At 37.1% G+C, this 16,049-nt stretch overlaps 1 protein-coding gene across 5 annotated transcripts in view; it reads right to left on the reverse strand.

Moving 5' to 3' along the window:
• Positions 1-16,049, reverse strand: part of B3GALT1 (beta-1,3-galactosyltransferase 1) — a 2,392,726-nt gene that overhangs the window by 1,830,131 nt on the left and 546,546 nt on the right. The window contains exon 1 of one of the 5 annotated variants that reach the window (XM_044075597.1): positions 2,084-2,223. The exons of the other annotated variants lie outside the window; for them this stretch is intronic. The gene's annotated coding sequence lies outside the window, so the exon portion shown is untranslated. Of the gene's footprint in view, positions 1-2,083; positions 2,224-16,049 lie in introns of those variants that run through there. 5 annotated transcript variants of the gene reach the window in all.

Genomic DNA, 16,049 nt, shown 5'->3' on the forward strand with positions numbered 1-16,049 from the left:
TAATTTGCCCACTTAATGGAAGGGTAGTTAAAGTCACCCAAAACCATGGTGTTCAGATGTATCTTGATAGATTCAAGTAGATCCAAATAGGCAGAGTTGGTGTCCTGACTCATGGAGGGGGTCCTGCAGCTGGCAATGACTTGAAAAGGTGTCTTACCAACAGTTAATTGCACCTGAAGTAACTTCAGGAAAACATATTGTTTAACCAATCTGGAGGTGTATTTATCGTTCATGAATATTGATACACTGCCTCCTTTAGTTTTCATGTCTTCAGTTAGTGATCTGAACAGGTGGAAAGAGGTGTAACCTAGTATGGCTGGGGTTCTCTATACAGGCTTGAACCAGATCTCCATGACTGCAAAAATGTCTGCATTTTACAAGGTGAGGACTGTTTCCAGTGAGTTCAGTTTCATGTTAAGACTTCTAGTGTTTAGCAACGGGCGGCACAGTGGTGCAGTGGTTAACATTGTCACAAGAGGTTCTCCGGTTCGATTCTCGGCTGGGGTGCCTTCTGTGTGGAGTTTGCATGTTCTCCCTGTGTTCGCATGGGTTTTCTCCGGGTACTCCGGTTTCCTCCCACATTCCAAAGACATGCATCTGGAGCATTTCTCCCCGGGCCTCCGCTGAAAACAGGCTCTGTGGAACCTAGTCGGACTTTCCCGGTCAACAAATGATAAATAAAATAAATAAATAAAAAAAACATAACCTTCAGTGTATATTTAGATAGAGATTTTAGAACAGGAAGTTTGTCCTTGAGACACTGCCTAAACAAGGCACTATGGGTTTGGTAAGGGCCTCAGCCAGCAGCTGAAATACCAGGGGGGACAGATGAAGACCATGTCTGGCAAAGCAGGTCTGTCAATCATGTCATCCCAGACAGATACTGGATCCCCTCAGAATAACACCAGAAACTAAGCCAATTATTAAAGTCAATCATTTTCTGTTTGTAGTGCGACATCATCCCACATGAAAGTAAAATGCTGCTTAAGGCTAGGGACATACCTGCCTGAAACACATAATCAGAGGGCTCAGTCATGTCTCCCTTCATATAGTCCAGAGAGGTATGTCTCAAGTCGTTCAGACCAATGTGGACTATGACGGAGTCATAACAGCACCTGTTGTTGAGAGACTTGAGTGCATGTCTGATATGGTGGATCCTGACACCTGACAGACAGATGACCAGGACCTTTCCCTTATCCAGCCTGGTGAGAGGGACTACTGTGTGTCTCATGATGGAATGTGTCTATGTTAAATAAATGAATGCTTAAAATGTCGAGTACAATATACTCAAACACTTTTAAGTGAACGTTTATTTAATCGATAGCCCAGAATGTCGGAAAACGGAGCTCCGAATTATTTTGGTTGGCCAGCACTGACAAATGTGATGTATTATGTCATGTCAGCTACTGCTAACAGTGCCGTACAGTGCAGAAAGGGAGAATTTCCATTTTCTGCACTGAAGTGCGGCCTCAGAGTTGGTATATATAAGTAGGCTGGGTATGGGGTGCAGGTGGGCTTGCCCCCTTGCTTGCAACGTTATGGTATGTTGTTCTGATTATTTTTTTTTTTTTTACGATGTATTGGAAGGTGCTGTTAGTTAGTTACGTGTTGTGTAGAACTTTGGAGGGGTAGGTGGCCAAACATAACATTTTGGTATTGTGTTTTGCAACATTCTGGGCTCTTGGTTAAATAAACATTCGCTTAAAAGTGTTTGAGTATTTTGTACTCAACATTTTAAGCGTTTGTTTATTTAAGATAGACCCGATGGAATCACCCATGACTAATATGTCTTCTGTTAAACTGACAAAAAACATCTTTACCTGTTTTTGTTCACTCTCAAACACAATGGCTAGTACATTCCCTTTTTAACTTTGCTTAATTTCTTCTCAGTTTTAATTTAAACTGTAATTAACTTACATATGTTATTGCTATAATCCAGTTCCATACATTATGTCCTCAGACAAACAAACAAACAGTATTGCCTTTCAAAACAACAAACTTTTTACTTTGTTATATTATTCAAGCAAGCAATAATAACTGACTGGGTAGACATTATAAGGGAAACAACAAACCACCCACGCACCTTCTGTGTTCAAATGCTACAACAGGAGAGCCTCACAATCCCTAGGAAGGTCCATTACTTTTTTGTTTTTCCTGGTTTGTCCTTTTTCTGGATTTTGGTTTGTGTTTAATGTCCATTATTTCCTGATAATCCCGTTACAGCTTCCTAGGAGTAAACATCAAATGTCTCATTAGGATCAAATGAATGAAAAAAAAAATCATTCAATGCTAGCCATTAAATGCTTTATTCCATGCGTGGTTCCCTTCAAATTTTCTATGGTATGATCACAGTTATTCTCATTAGGGGACAATATATAATTATTTACCATGAGATGGTTAAGGCCAATCTCTAAACAAATGGGATAGGTTTATTCAAGCACAATAAAATGAAATGGGCTAGGGTTAAAATGGTCCAAAAGAAGGGCAGCTAGCCTAATATTTACTTGAACCTAGTGGAATCCCCACCTCCATTTCTCTCAACTGTGCCTAATTTTTTTTTTCCCTGTTCCTTGAAAATGTTTATATTTCCTGCTAAAATGGTGAAGATTACTGTCAATGAAGTTAGACATTATAGTTTAAAATTTTGTATGGTGCAAAAAATGCACGTTGATAACGATTACATTTAAAATCTGCCCCTGAATCTAGGTATTTTTTCTAATATTTGACCCTTATCCAGAATTCTTGATCAAAGAAGTTGAGGGATATGTGTTCAGCTACTCATCCTTGATAAACAGCAAAGCTGTATTTAGTGACTATAAAAAGGCATCCATTTATTTTCTTTCAGTCCACCTTAATGGGAACTCTATACATTGCCATGAAGCAATGGACTTGTTTTTTTACCAAGCTTTAGCTCTACAATAATATCCTGTTGGAGAAAGTTTGTATTTCAATAGGGTATTCATGTGCAATTTGCCATATACCTAAAAATTAATAAAACAGTTCCTCATCAGTAGCTTTTACTTCTGTAATATATGCGACTTTCCAAAATGATTGGCACTGTGCTCTGGCAAGGTGGACCACAAACAGCCACATTTAAGAGATGGCAGAAAATCAGTATTACCCTCAGTAAGCATCACACATTAATGTAATTAAAAATACCTTCTAAAGTCTGACAATCACAAGCTTTATTTAATGTTTAAGACAAGTCTGCCATTTAAACAACCATTTCTCCTACGTGTCCTTCCCTCTACGCCTCACTAATACCTGCTTCTCAATCCTCACCACTTTTAACACCCTCACTCCTCCCTCTGCTCTCTTGGCCAACATTCTCTGAACTTCGCTTATCACGACTACATTCTCCTGTTACTGCCTATACCCTTACACTCCTGCCCTGACCTTCTGACTATAAACCTACTGACTGTTTTCTATAGTGTACACATACAGATTAATTGAAGAAATGGATCAGCTTCTTCATTTCATGCTCTGTGCACATTCAGTACAACCAAAAAAGTTAGTTGTTTTAAGACAGTATTTTTGTAAATAGTATTACAGTTCTACATTTATTGCTCTGTGTATCAACTGTAAAACAAATAGTGTGTATCAACTGTGTATCAACTGTAAAACTAATAAAATAAATCTATAAGTGTGTAACATCAAAGTGTAAATTACTGGACATTCTCACTTGTTGCCCAGGTATTAGCTATATATGTTAAATGTGTGAAACTACTGTGCTTGATTACACTATTCTTAATGTTGTGAATCTATTATGTATGGCTTTTATTTTATTTATTTATTTTTTTGGAGATTTTCTGCCTGGGCCTCCGCTGAAAAAGGGGAGCAGCTCAGTCGAACAATCCCAGTCAATAACTGTGAAATAAATAAATAAATGTAGCTACGTAACTGGCCACAGGTGGTTGAACAAACTAAAATTTCGGATAAAATTAGAATCTTTATTTTAAAACATTCTAAATTCTACAGCTCAGTGCATATAATCAAATGTCCACCAATGTGTAACCTTAAAGTATACAATGTCTGGCTATTAATATTCAGAAATGAGCATGCTGATTGGTCAGCCCAACCAGTGTGCTCATTGTAAATCCGAGAATATACCAACAGAAAAAGGTCCGGTTGCCTGGACTTTTTTTCCATTAGTACATCTCATAATTTTTTTACTTTTCTTTTCTTTTTCTTTTTTTTTTAATCAAATAAGAAAATGGAAGACGTCAAATAAACGAGAGAGATGGTGCAGAGAAAAATAAGGGGATAATCAGGTACCTTCTGCAAAACGAAAGAAACTTAACTGATTATCCTTTTATTTTGCCTGTCCCGACTCTCCCATATGTTAAAAGTCTCCCAGTTTCTTTTTTTTTCTTCTGAATTAAAAAAAAAAAAAAAAAAAAAAAGTCAAAGGAGATCTTTTGCACAGCACTGATGTACTGCGTAAGCGTGGGAACACAAGTCCCATACACATGTGCAGTACATCAGACAAAGCCCCAGGATACAGGAAAAACAAGGAAGGGCACCACAAAGGCATTATACAATGACATTATTTAAGAAAAGTATGTTTTTTTTTTTCTTAAATAATGTCATTGTATAATAGCAATAACCTACTCTGTGGTGTAGTACATTGAAGATTTACCCACGGCTGGCTTTATTTAATCACTTGGGCTTCTCCCTCGTGATTAAACCACATCAGCCATGGGTAAGTCTTCAATATACCACACTGACATCATTGGTTATTGCTTAATTAATTCACAAATTATTCAGTTATGCATCCTGAACTCTTACCTCTTGGATTTTAATATGGGCTATGAGCAACTTGCACCCAAAACACTTAAAGGACCACTATAGGCAAATGATGAAAAAACATGTTTTATTTATTTATTTATTTCTATTTATTTATTTATTTATTTATCTTGCCATGATTTACTACACCTCCCAAAGCTGCTTGCAGCAAAACAAGTACTCATTCCTAATTTTATTTTATTTTTTTATCCTTGTTTGCCCTCATGGAGCAGACATCTTGATTCCTTTAGAAAGCTAAATCTGTCCCATAATGCACAGGTTGTGAGAACAAACAGCCCTACCATTTGTTGTCAGACTCGACTTCCATTCATGTAGAATGGAACACCTTAAAAAAAACTGCCGAGTTTGAGAGTCTGCAGCTCATGTGCCATTGACTAGTCTGCATCGAGTTTTACAAATGTTGTTCCTACTTATGTACTACACATTCTCTGAAAGACACTTGCAAATCTGTCAACAAATTACTAAAATAAATAAGACTTTTTACAAGGAGCAGTTTTGCAAGTTTCAGTTCCTGGCCAAGTTACTCCTCCCATCTCCCCTCCTTCAGTGGCCTAGTGTCTCATATTGGTTAGATTCAACTAATTAGTCAACTTTGCATGACAATAGACATCAAACAAATCACAGCATGGTGCACCACTAAAAGCGTTCCCTCATCTGTCTCTTCACTTCTGAGTAGCATTTCCCAGAAATTATTTCTAACAAAAAAAAACAAACATCAAACTAGAGTTTAGGCTAATCTATCCATTTCCTAAAAAGTGCACAGTAAAATATTTGATTTGAATTGCATTCTGGCTGCTCACGTGGTTATCTTTGCATAGTTATTCTGTTAAAGCATAACCTGAACTTATGGTATTTAATGCCAAGCTTTACAACAATTCTTGGTTTCTTCTTAATGACCTCCGAAGTCTCTGACATGACCCAGTACTTTCTGTTACTACTGCTTTATGTAATTTGTCTTAGTTGTATACTTGTAATATGCCTCTCATCTTCTCAGCAACAGACTCCTGAACAAAATTTCCAAATCAGATGCTTGAATTGAAACAGTACCAGTACTGACAAACACTGGGAAATGCATATGTCTTAGACAGGCAATGATGAAATCGATAGGGACTACACTGAGCACAATTTTACTCAATCTCTCCATTTCATAATGCATAACATTCACACCACACTTAAAGGCACACCTCCACTCCCCACAGACACAGCCACCCACACCCAAACAACATACCATTCAGCTCTGAGGCATTTCCCACCTCTCTGCAAAACACTGCTGTAATGGCTTTAGCAAATGAAATTGATTGATGGATGTCAGTTCAGGACTCCCATCACTTCCTATTGAAACCAGTCCACTGCACTTACACAAGTGTCCCCCTCAGCAGGGCAGCGAGCAGGTGCCAGTGCAGATTTACTTCATAGTTCTTTGTACACACACACACACACACACACACACACACACACACACACACACACACACACAAATGATACATGGTTAATGTGGACAAATCTGTTTGTTCAATGTCACTGGACTTGTCCCCAAACCCAGTTTTATGACACCTGCTCCCCATCACCTTGTATCACTTGTCAGTCCACAGCTGCAAATGTTGCTGTCCATCCTATTTCTCATTTTCCCTGGTTTCATTTTGTTTCACTTTTCCTTAATTTTGCTTTTATTCATTATTTCTCCTGCCCCCCATATCTACCCTAATTATTACTTCTAACAAATACTTTCTCTCACTCTTCCCTCTACTCCTCTTTATCTACTATTTGAACTTTTCCACACTGACATTTGCTTTACGAGTGAATAATGAATTATCGCACTTATGTCAGCACATCATTAAAACAAGACAAATACAACATGTGTACATGTCATATGTGCATTAACTGTTGTATTTATGTATTTACAGTATATTGTAATGTGATGTCAATTTTCACCTTTGTATATGTATTTTCTGTTTTTTTGAGAGAAGCTTTTCTCCCCGGGCCTCAGCAGAAAGTGGATAACATTCTAGATGCTCTTAAAATGTCACTACCTAAATATCAAAGGTCTCTGTAAAGCAGAGATTACAATAAGTATGTTTAGCAAACTCGAAAACATAAGACCATCATGATGCATTCAGCCACATCTCACAGTGTCTTGATGTCTAAGCCCACAAGGCAAACAACCTCACAATTCAACGTTTTGGTCATAGGAGACTCCATTGTGAGACACTAATGTCCCACTCACCACTATGAGCAAGCAGATGGATATGGTCAGTTGCCTGTCAGGGGCCAGGGTCCATCAAATCATACATGCATTCAAATCAAACTATATGAAAAGAGACACGATGGAGCTCTCCAACTATTTGTCCCAGGCAGGTATTAGCCTAGCAGTAAGCAACATTCTACCTTCCCCAGGGCTGATGCCACAAAACAAAAGGAAGATACTGCCCTTCTGCTGCCTGTAAGCTCTCCTCACTCTGGAGAATATAGATGTCTGTGTAACTACTGAGACATGGTTCAAAGCCACAGAGAGCACACCAGCAGAGCAGGGCTATAATGCCTTTCACACATTTAGACCAGCTACTGCACAGAAAGGGGAAAATGGTGGAGGTATCACTACTTACATCACACATCAAGGTGGGTCAAGCAATATGATGCACTTGAGCTTCTCCACGTAAAGCTCACTGTAACCAAAATTGGGAAACTGAATGTTCGGCAAATCCAATGTTGATATATGGGGGTACATTCCCAATGCAACCTATACTCCATCTGACACAGATTTCAGCATACCTAGTAACATTATGATGAGATCTCAGGGGAATGTACTTTCGAGAATGTGGCAGAAGATCAGAATGGTTAAAAACAAGAGTACAATTTCCGAATGTGAACTCATAGTGAATTAACAAGTAGTTTTATTTGATGTGATAAATATTTTACTTATCCAGTTTCTGATAAGATCTTCAGGCTTAATGCATATGATAATTGCAAAGCTAGAAATGTTGTCTATCTGGCTAGATATGTTGCACGTCAAGAATATTATTTGGATAAAATGAACCAGAGGTTAAAAGCACGTATCTGTAACCACCTATCTGAAATTCAAAGAGAAATAGTTACAAATGCTCTATATAAACACATTACAGACAATGGATTAGGACATAGTTTTACATTTTTAATTTTAAGAGTAGTTGATAATAATATACGTGGGGGTAATATTAATGATTACAATAAAAATGAAGATTTTAATTGGATTTTATGTTTAGGGGCACATATTTTACCTGGTTTGAATGGCTATGTATCTTTAAAGCCTTTATTGAAAGGAATACACAAATGAGCCTGACTGGTATCATGTGACTCATTTTGATATTATATAAATGGTAGATGGTATTTTTTGTTTGATATGCCTGAAGAAGTCTTGTTTAAGGCGAAAGTTTTTACTTGCAGCTTCAAAGTTGTATGAGTCTAATAAACTACTTCATTACCAGCTGCTCATGATTCCAGTGACTTCTATTTTACTTGTTTGTTTTTATTTTTGTGGTCACTGGATTTACTTGTGTACTGGCTGTATTTTTCTACCTTAGTTAACACAACACCCAAACTCCATAAGAAAAATAAGAAAGAGTTGATAAGGTCTCTGCCACAAGAAGGAAGGTAATGGTTTCAAAATCAGCAGTCACAGTTGAACTTACACATTCAATATATATAAAATTATCTCAGGTATTACATTGATCCTGATACAGTGAAATGATTATAATCCATCAAATTAAATACCTGATATGATTTCAGTAAGCAATAATCTATGTTAGACTGAAATATACAGTGAGTACCTTATTGATAATGTACAACAACATAAATAATCCACAACTAAGTTAAACATTTTATGTAAATATAAATCAGCCTCTATTAAAAAAAACGCATTTTTAGGAACGTTATTTACTCTGTTGCTCATTGCTGATAATTATTCTTGAATTCGTTATTATTAAATGCATTATTTCAATATCCATTGTTCCCATACATTTATTTAAAGATTCAGGAACATAACAATGGTTTTTGATTTGAAGACATACTGTACAATGAATACTGATAAGCCATTACTCTCGGTTTAGCAGTAATAAATAGAAAAGCAACATTAAGCAATTAATATATGCACATGCCTTTAATCTATTTAAAAGGAAGAGCAGTAAGACACTTTTACTGTCAGGAAATGCCATTCTGTTTTGATTTTCTGGTTTTGTGATACTAATCTGCTGCTAAAAGAATGAAAGCTAAACGGTACATGTAGTTGAATGTAATGATTTGCTGCATAAGATCATCTGGCTTTACTTCATTTATCCACATCAGCAGATTGAATCTCAAACTGCATCAACCCCCCAACGACACACACACATGCAATAAAAAGGAATTAAAAAGGAACTAAAAAAACTATTATAACAGGCATGACAGATTAACAGCAGCAGGGCTGCACTTTCTAGCAGGAACATTACTAGCAGAACAATTTCTAACTCCCAGTGTTGGACGTAAGACGGAAGAGGTAAATGGGTTATTTTACAACAGATAAATGACTACTTCATTTTTCATGTCACTGATGCAAAACATAACACAAATGTATTCATCATGAACACTTTCATTTTGATTTTGAGTGCAAGCAGTTAATTAGCAAAATAATGTCTCCAGTACAGTGACCATCTACATTGCAGCAATTAAGTATTGAAGCACTGTGAGTAGTTGAATGGATGAAAGGGAATATAATAAGAACATTGGATGAATGTAAATGTATGGGTGTTATCACCAGGGAATTGTTTGAGTTCTTTAAAGTGGATGATCCACTTGTTCCTCAGATGCATGGACTCACAAAAATTCATAAAAATCCCACCCAACTAAAGTTTAGGCCCATGATGGCTAGGAGTGGATGGCTGGCCAAACCCATGTCCATTTACTTGGATAAACAGCTTAGGATAGTGTTGGGTGAATATCCAACTGTTCTAAGGGACACTGAGCATTTCCAGAGAGATCAGATCTTAATTATGTAGGAATCAATTATTTAGTCAGACTAGATGTATCATTGTTTACCGCGATACCAAATCAGGAGGGTATAGATATGGTTAAATCGTACCTGATAAGGACTGGGCAGATGGGCAGGCAGCAAGTGGATTTGCTATGTTTACTTTTGGAGTTAATGTTAGAACACAATTTGTTAGTGTTTGATGGGACTTGTTACTGGCAAAAATCAGGCATTGTGATGGTCACTAGTTGTGCCAACTTGTACGCTAATTTGGTAATGGCCGAGTGGGAGCACCGTAATACACTGGGTGTGCAGAGTGTCAATATTTGTTTTTATCAATGTTTTATTGATGATCCTTTCCTTGGATGGAAAGGGGATGAATTGAGTCTGACTGAATAGGTACAGAAAATGAATAACAGTAGCGGTTTCTTGAAGTTTACTATGAAACATTCTGGTACAAAACTGGAGTTTCTAGATGTAGAGGTTTTGAGAGATCAGGATGGTGGTTTGTTGACTAAAATGCATAGGAAGGATTGTTATTGTCCAGCATTTCTGCACAGAAACTGTATGCACCCCCAGCACATTTTCCCCAATATTGTGAAGGTTCAGGCCATGAAGCTGTCACGTTTGTCCTATGAAACCCAGGACATTTGAAAAAAGATTTTAGAGGGAGGAGTTATACCAAAACTGAAGTGGATAGAGCTTACGAACAAACACTTAAGGAGTGGAATACTAGGGCCAGACCCTATTTTTTCAGGGAAAAGGAGGTTTAAGACGAATAGACAGTGGCAGAGGAGCAATATGTCTATAGTTCTGTCGTACACTAAGGACATTGGGAAAATGAAGGATATTGTAAGGAAAAGCTGGAACATCCTGCAAGTGGATGAGAGGACCAGTGGGCTGGTAGGGTCCAGACCCAAGTTTATTTACAGAAATAAGAAGACGTTGAAGCAATTGTTGTGCTATCTGTATGTTCCCAAGATGACTAAAGAAAGGTTATTTGGTACTAGGAAGTGTAACGGTGTGCATTTTGTGAGTATGTGGATGAGTCCCAGTACTTTAAGCACCTAGGGACTGGTCATCTATGGCAGTTGAGAGTTACCGCTGATTGTATTACTAAGAACGTGATTTATGTGGACCATTGCCAAGTATGTTTTAAGTTTTATGTGAGTAAAACAAATTGTCAGCTAAGGGAACATATTAGGGACCACTTCTACTGCACCCAGAGGAGTTTTGACTACAGTGCTCTAGCAAAACATACATTGCAGACAGGGAATGACCATATGTTCTTGTTTCAGGTTTTGCATGTGCAGGAAGAAATTAAGAGAATGGGTGATTTGGTAAATAAGTAAATCACCAAAATGAAAAAGACTGTTGAAAAAAACAAAAAAACGCCACAGGAGCAACGACAGCGTAAATCAAACAGTGTTTAATGAATGTTCAACTAGCACAATGTTGCAGCGGACTGCTGCTATCCACAATGAAAAATAAAATAAAGGCAAACGGAACCAACTGGTGCAGTATGAAGCGCTTTTCATCTGTAATAAACAGACTTCTTCAGATATTGTCACCCCGTAACATAGGGTTATTTGAAATGTAGTATAACAGTCACATGGTAGGTATGCTCTTGTCATTAACCCTTAAGTGGTATAACAACTTTAACCTACTTAATAAAAAACAGTATGTGTCATTCAAAACACCATGTCAGCCACATTATACAAAATAGAAAATCATAAAAAAGTTAAAATACATAAGTTATTAATACTTTATACTCAATACTATGAACATTAAAAACATATTGTTGATCTAAACCAAAATGCGATGGTGAACAGGCATGGGAAATGTAAAACGTAGCAAAAAGTCATACTACATTACTATTAGTAGCACATTGTGTGTGTATTGCAGATGACACTGCCAATATCGACTTGTGGTACAGCTATTAGTGTAACTTATAGGCCGGTTCTAAGTAATTTTAAAGTAATGTTATTGCTGTACGAATTAACAATTTTACACTATCATAAACCTAAGGTGCAATGACTAAATAATGATGATAACAAGGGTACGTTTTGTTTTAAATGTCTGTTCTTAAAATGTGCCTACCATAGATTGATAAACTTAAAAAGTAGTATGCAAGTAGGTAAACTAATTGCATAAATGCCCAATGACATAACAACTAACTATAGTGACTACTATGTTTCTCATCACTGTTGGGATGATGTACGCACCAAATGAGACAAGGAATTATCTTCTAACTTTATCGTAACCAGTTTCTGAATTTTAATATACAAGTTAATGAATAGACTTCGTTCAAGCTTGGTGGTCGACATGCATCTAAGTGTAATTGCCTCAACAGTTCTATTTTTTCCAAAAATAGTGAACTTGAACCTCCCCTCAACATAGTTTGAATGTTATTTTCTTGATCGTGAATTTGCTCAATAATTTTAAACTTAAATAAGTGGTTTGGTTGTTCCATACAATGTTTTGCCAATGCATTCTCTTGTTTGCATCTACTAATTGCATATACATGATTGTATATCCTATCACGTAGTCTTCTATCAATTTTGCCCACATAGAAGGCTGGGCATATTTGACATTGGGCTAAGTAAACTACACCTCTTGAATTACAGTTGAATCTTTTTTTCAGTGTGTAATTCCTTTCTCAAATCACAAATTTATTACCAATGTCAATATATTTACAATAGTTGCACATCTCACATCGTGACATACCCACTGTCCTATGTGTACTGTTGTGTCGATCTTCTAAAATGTTTTTTAAATTTTTACCCCTCCTGTAAGTAATAACTGGGGATGTTCCTACTTTTTGAATAATATCCCTATCAGTTGTGAACAGATGCCAGTTCTTTTTCAAAATGCCCATAACTTCTTTTGCTCTTAGGTTAAATGTCAAATGTCGATATTGGCAGATATTTACATTTCAAATAATCCTATGTTACGGGGTGACAATATCTGAAGAAGCCTGTTTATTATTACAGATGAAAAGCACTTCATACTGCACCAGTTGGTTCCGTTTGCCTTTATTTTATTTTTCATTGTGGATAGCAGCAGTCCGCTGCAACATTGTGCTAGTTGAACATTCATTAAACACTGTTTTATTTACGCTGCCATTGCTCCTGTGGCGTTTTTTGTTTGATTTGGTAAATAAGACAGAGAATACTGAATTACGATGGATTTTGAGGTTGGGGGCACATCGTGGACATGGCCTCAATGACTCGGTTTCATTGAAACCTGTCTTGAAGTCCAGAAAATTTAAGTGAATGAATGAAATCATAAATTGTCTGTGGGTTTTGTGAGATTTCTCTTTAAAATTTACCCTTTGATGTTTTTAATTTGTTGTCAAGGTATTTAATGAGAGGGGCTGTGCCTCCATGAACTGTTACTGGCTGAATATGTTTTAGTTTTGTATATAGATGGTAGTTTAGTTGCTACAATTTGTGTCTGAAGAAGCAATGTTTTACATTGTGAAAGCACTTACATCTGTTTAATAAAGACTTGTGGAATAAGCTTGGAGAGACTTTTGTGAGTTGCCTGTATTTGCCTTGTTCCAGCACGGCTACTTTTGGGATTTGTTCTACATTTGCTGGTTTATCCATGTGGTTTATCACTGGCTAGTACTTTTTTCTATGTATTAAAGCATATTATACAACAACCCCCATTAATATTCCAAAACGTGCGCATTGTAAATCAGAGTTATAGACTTTTTCCATTAGTATAACTCTTTTTTTAAAGCAACGGAGAATGCAAGATCTCCGTTGCTGTTTATGCACTGTCTCACTATGTTAAAGGAGTTTAACATAGCGAGACAGCTTTAAAAATAGTAACGGAGAGCTTCCTATCTCCATTGCTTTTTTAAAGCTGTCTCGCTATGTTAAACTCCTTTAACATAGCAAGACACTTTGTAAAAAGCAACAGATATCTTGCTTTCTCCATTGCTTTTTTCAAAACTGTCTCGCTATGTTAAATGGGTTTAACATAGTGAGACAGCTTTAAAAGCAACGGAGATTCTCCGTTGCTTTTTTAAAGCTGTCTCACTATGTTAAACTCCTTTAACATAGTGAGACAGTTTGTAAAAAGTGACGGAGATCTTGCTTTCTCTGTTGCTTTTACCCACAGCTCTGATGTACTGCGTAAGCATACGCAGTACATCAGAACTGCCGCAGAATACAAGACAGCTGCGGAAGGGCAGAAAGGAGGCATTATACAATGCCATTATTTAAGAAAAATATTTCTTTTTTCTTAAATAATGTCATTGTATAATAGCAATAACCCACTTCTTGGTGTGGGTAACGCTGGATTTACCCATGGTTGTCTTTGTTTGGCCACTCGGGCTTTGCCCTCGTGACTAAACCATGCCAACTGTGGGTAAATCCAGCATTACCCACACCCAGGCATGGGTTATTGCTATAATATATACTAACATCATGTATTCATACCTCTCAATTTCTTTTGTTTAAGAATTCCATACCAAGCCAACAATAATGGGGACAATGGCACAAATCAGGAGTACCTTTTAAAATTATTCTGTTTCATCTTTGCGTGTGTGTGTGTGTGTGTGTGTGTGTGTGTGTGTGTGTGTGTGTGTGTGTGTGTGTGTGTGTGTGTGTGTGTGTGTGTGTGTGTGTGTGTGTGTGTGTGTTAGTCGAAGCAAAATGGACAGCAGGATTTGCAGCTGTGGACTGACAAGTGCTGACAAGTGCTAAGTAGCAGGTAGTGATATTGAACAGACAGATTTGCCCACATTAACCATATATTGTTGTGTGTGTGTGTGTGTGTGTGTGTGTGTGTGTGTGTGTGTGTGTGTGTGTGTGTGTGTGTTTGTGAAAGAACTATGGAACAAATTTGTACTTACACCCGATTGCTGCCTACTGAAGAGGACACTTGTGTAACTGCAGTTGACTAGCTCCAACAGGTACAGATGGGAGTCCTCCTTAGCTGACATCCATCAATTGTTTTCGTCTGCTGAAGTTATTACAGCAGTATTTTTCAGAGAGGTCAAAAAAGCCTCATAGTTGACTGGTATGTTGTGTGGGTGTGGGTGGCTATGTTTGTGGGGAATGGAGGTGTGCCTTTGTAAGAGTGGTGTGAATGTTATGCATTGTGAAACAGAGAGACTAAGAGTGAAACTGTGATCAGTGGAGTGCCTAGCGATGCCATTATTGCTTGATTGAGATATATACATTGCACTTTGTCAGTACATTGTTTGAGTGCCTTGTTTGGAATTTGATATCACTGCTACAGCTGCTGGTACTGTTTCAAAATATGTGTGTCATGAAGTGTGTACATACCTGTCTGATTTGGGTAGCTGCAATGGAGAACAGATGAGTATGAGTGTCAGATCGCTTATCAGCATACCTCACAAATGTCTCTAATTTTGGCTTATACTTTGGGTCTGAAATACTACACTCCATAAAGCTTTTTGAGAAAGGTGTTAGATTTGCATGTACAAATAATAACATTCACTGCGCTTAGAGTTCTTTTTTTCTTCAGAAAATGAATGCTAATTCATATAGTCTTATTTTGTGAGCTTACTAAATTAGTAGCATTACTATTTTTAAAAGTATCTGATTTAGAAGCTTTCTCCAGAAGTTGGTTGCTGAGAGGATGAGAGAGATGCTACAAGTATAAGACAAATTACATAAAGTAATAATAACATAAATTACTGGTTCACATCATAGACTTGGGAAGTCATTGTTAAGAAGAAACCAAGAACTGTTTCATTATTATGTAAAGCTTGACATTAAACCCCATAGTTCAGGTTATGCTATAACAGAATAACTATGCAAAGATAAACACACGAGCTGCCAGAATACCATTCAAATTGAATATTTTACTGTGCACATTTTAAGAAATGGATAGATTGGCCTAAACTATGGATTGATGTGTGCTTTTATTTTAGAAATAATTCCTGATAAATTTTATTTAGAAGTGAAGAGACAGATGGGGGAATACTTTTAGTGGCACACCAGGCTGTGATTTGTTTGAAGTCTATTGTCATACAAAGTTTACTAATTAGTCGGATCTAGCCAATGTGAGACTCTAGACCACTGAAGGAGGGGAGATGGGCAGAGTAATTTGGCCAGGAACTGAAACTTGCAAAACTACTCCTTGAAAAACTTCTTATTTATTTCAGTAATTTGTTGATACGTTTGCAAGCTCCTTTCAGAGAATGTGTAGTACATCAGTAGGAACAACATTTGTAAAATTCAGCGCATACCACTTAATGACATATGCGCTGCAGACTCTCAAA

The sequence above is a fragment of the Protopterus annectens genome, chromosome 6.part1 (genome assembly GCF_019279795.1).
Source record: "Protopterus annectens isolate FY-2018-M chromosome 6.part1, PAN1.0, whole genome shotgun sequence".
In the NCBI taxonomy this organism is placed as follows: Eukaryota; Metazoa; Chordata; order Ceratodontiformes; family Protopteridae; genus Protopterus; species Protopterus annectens.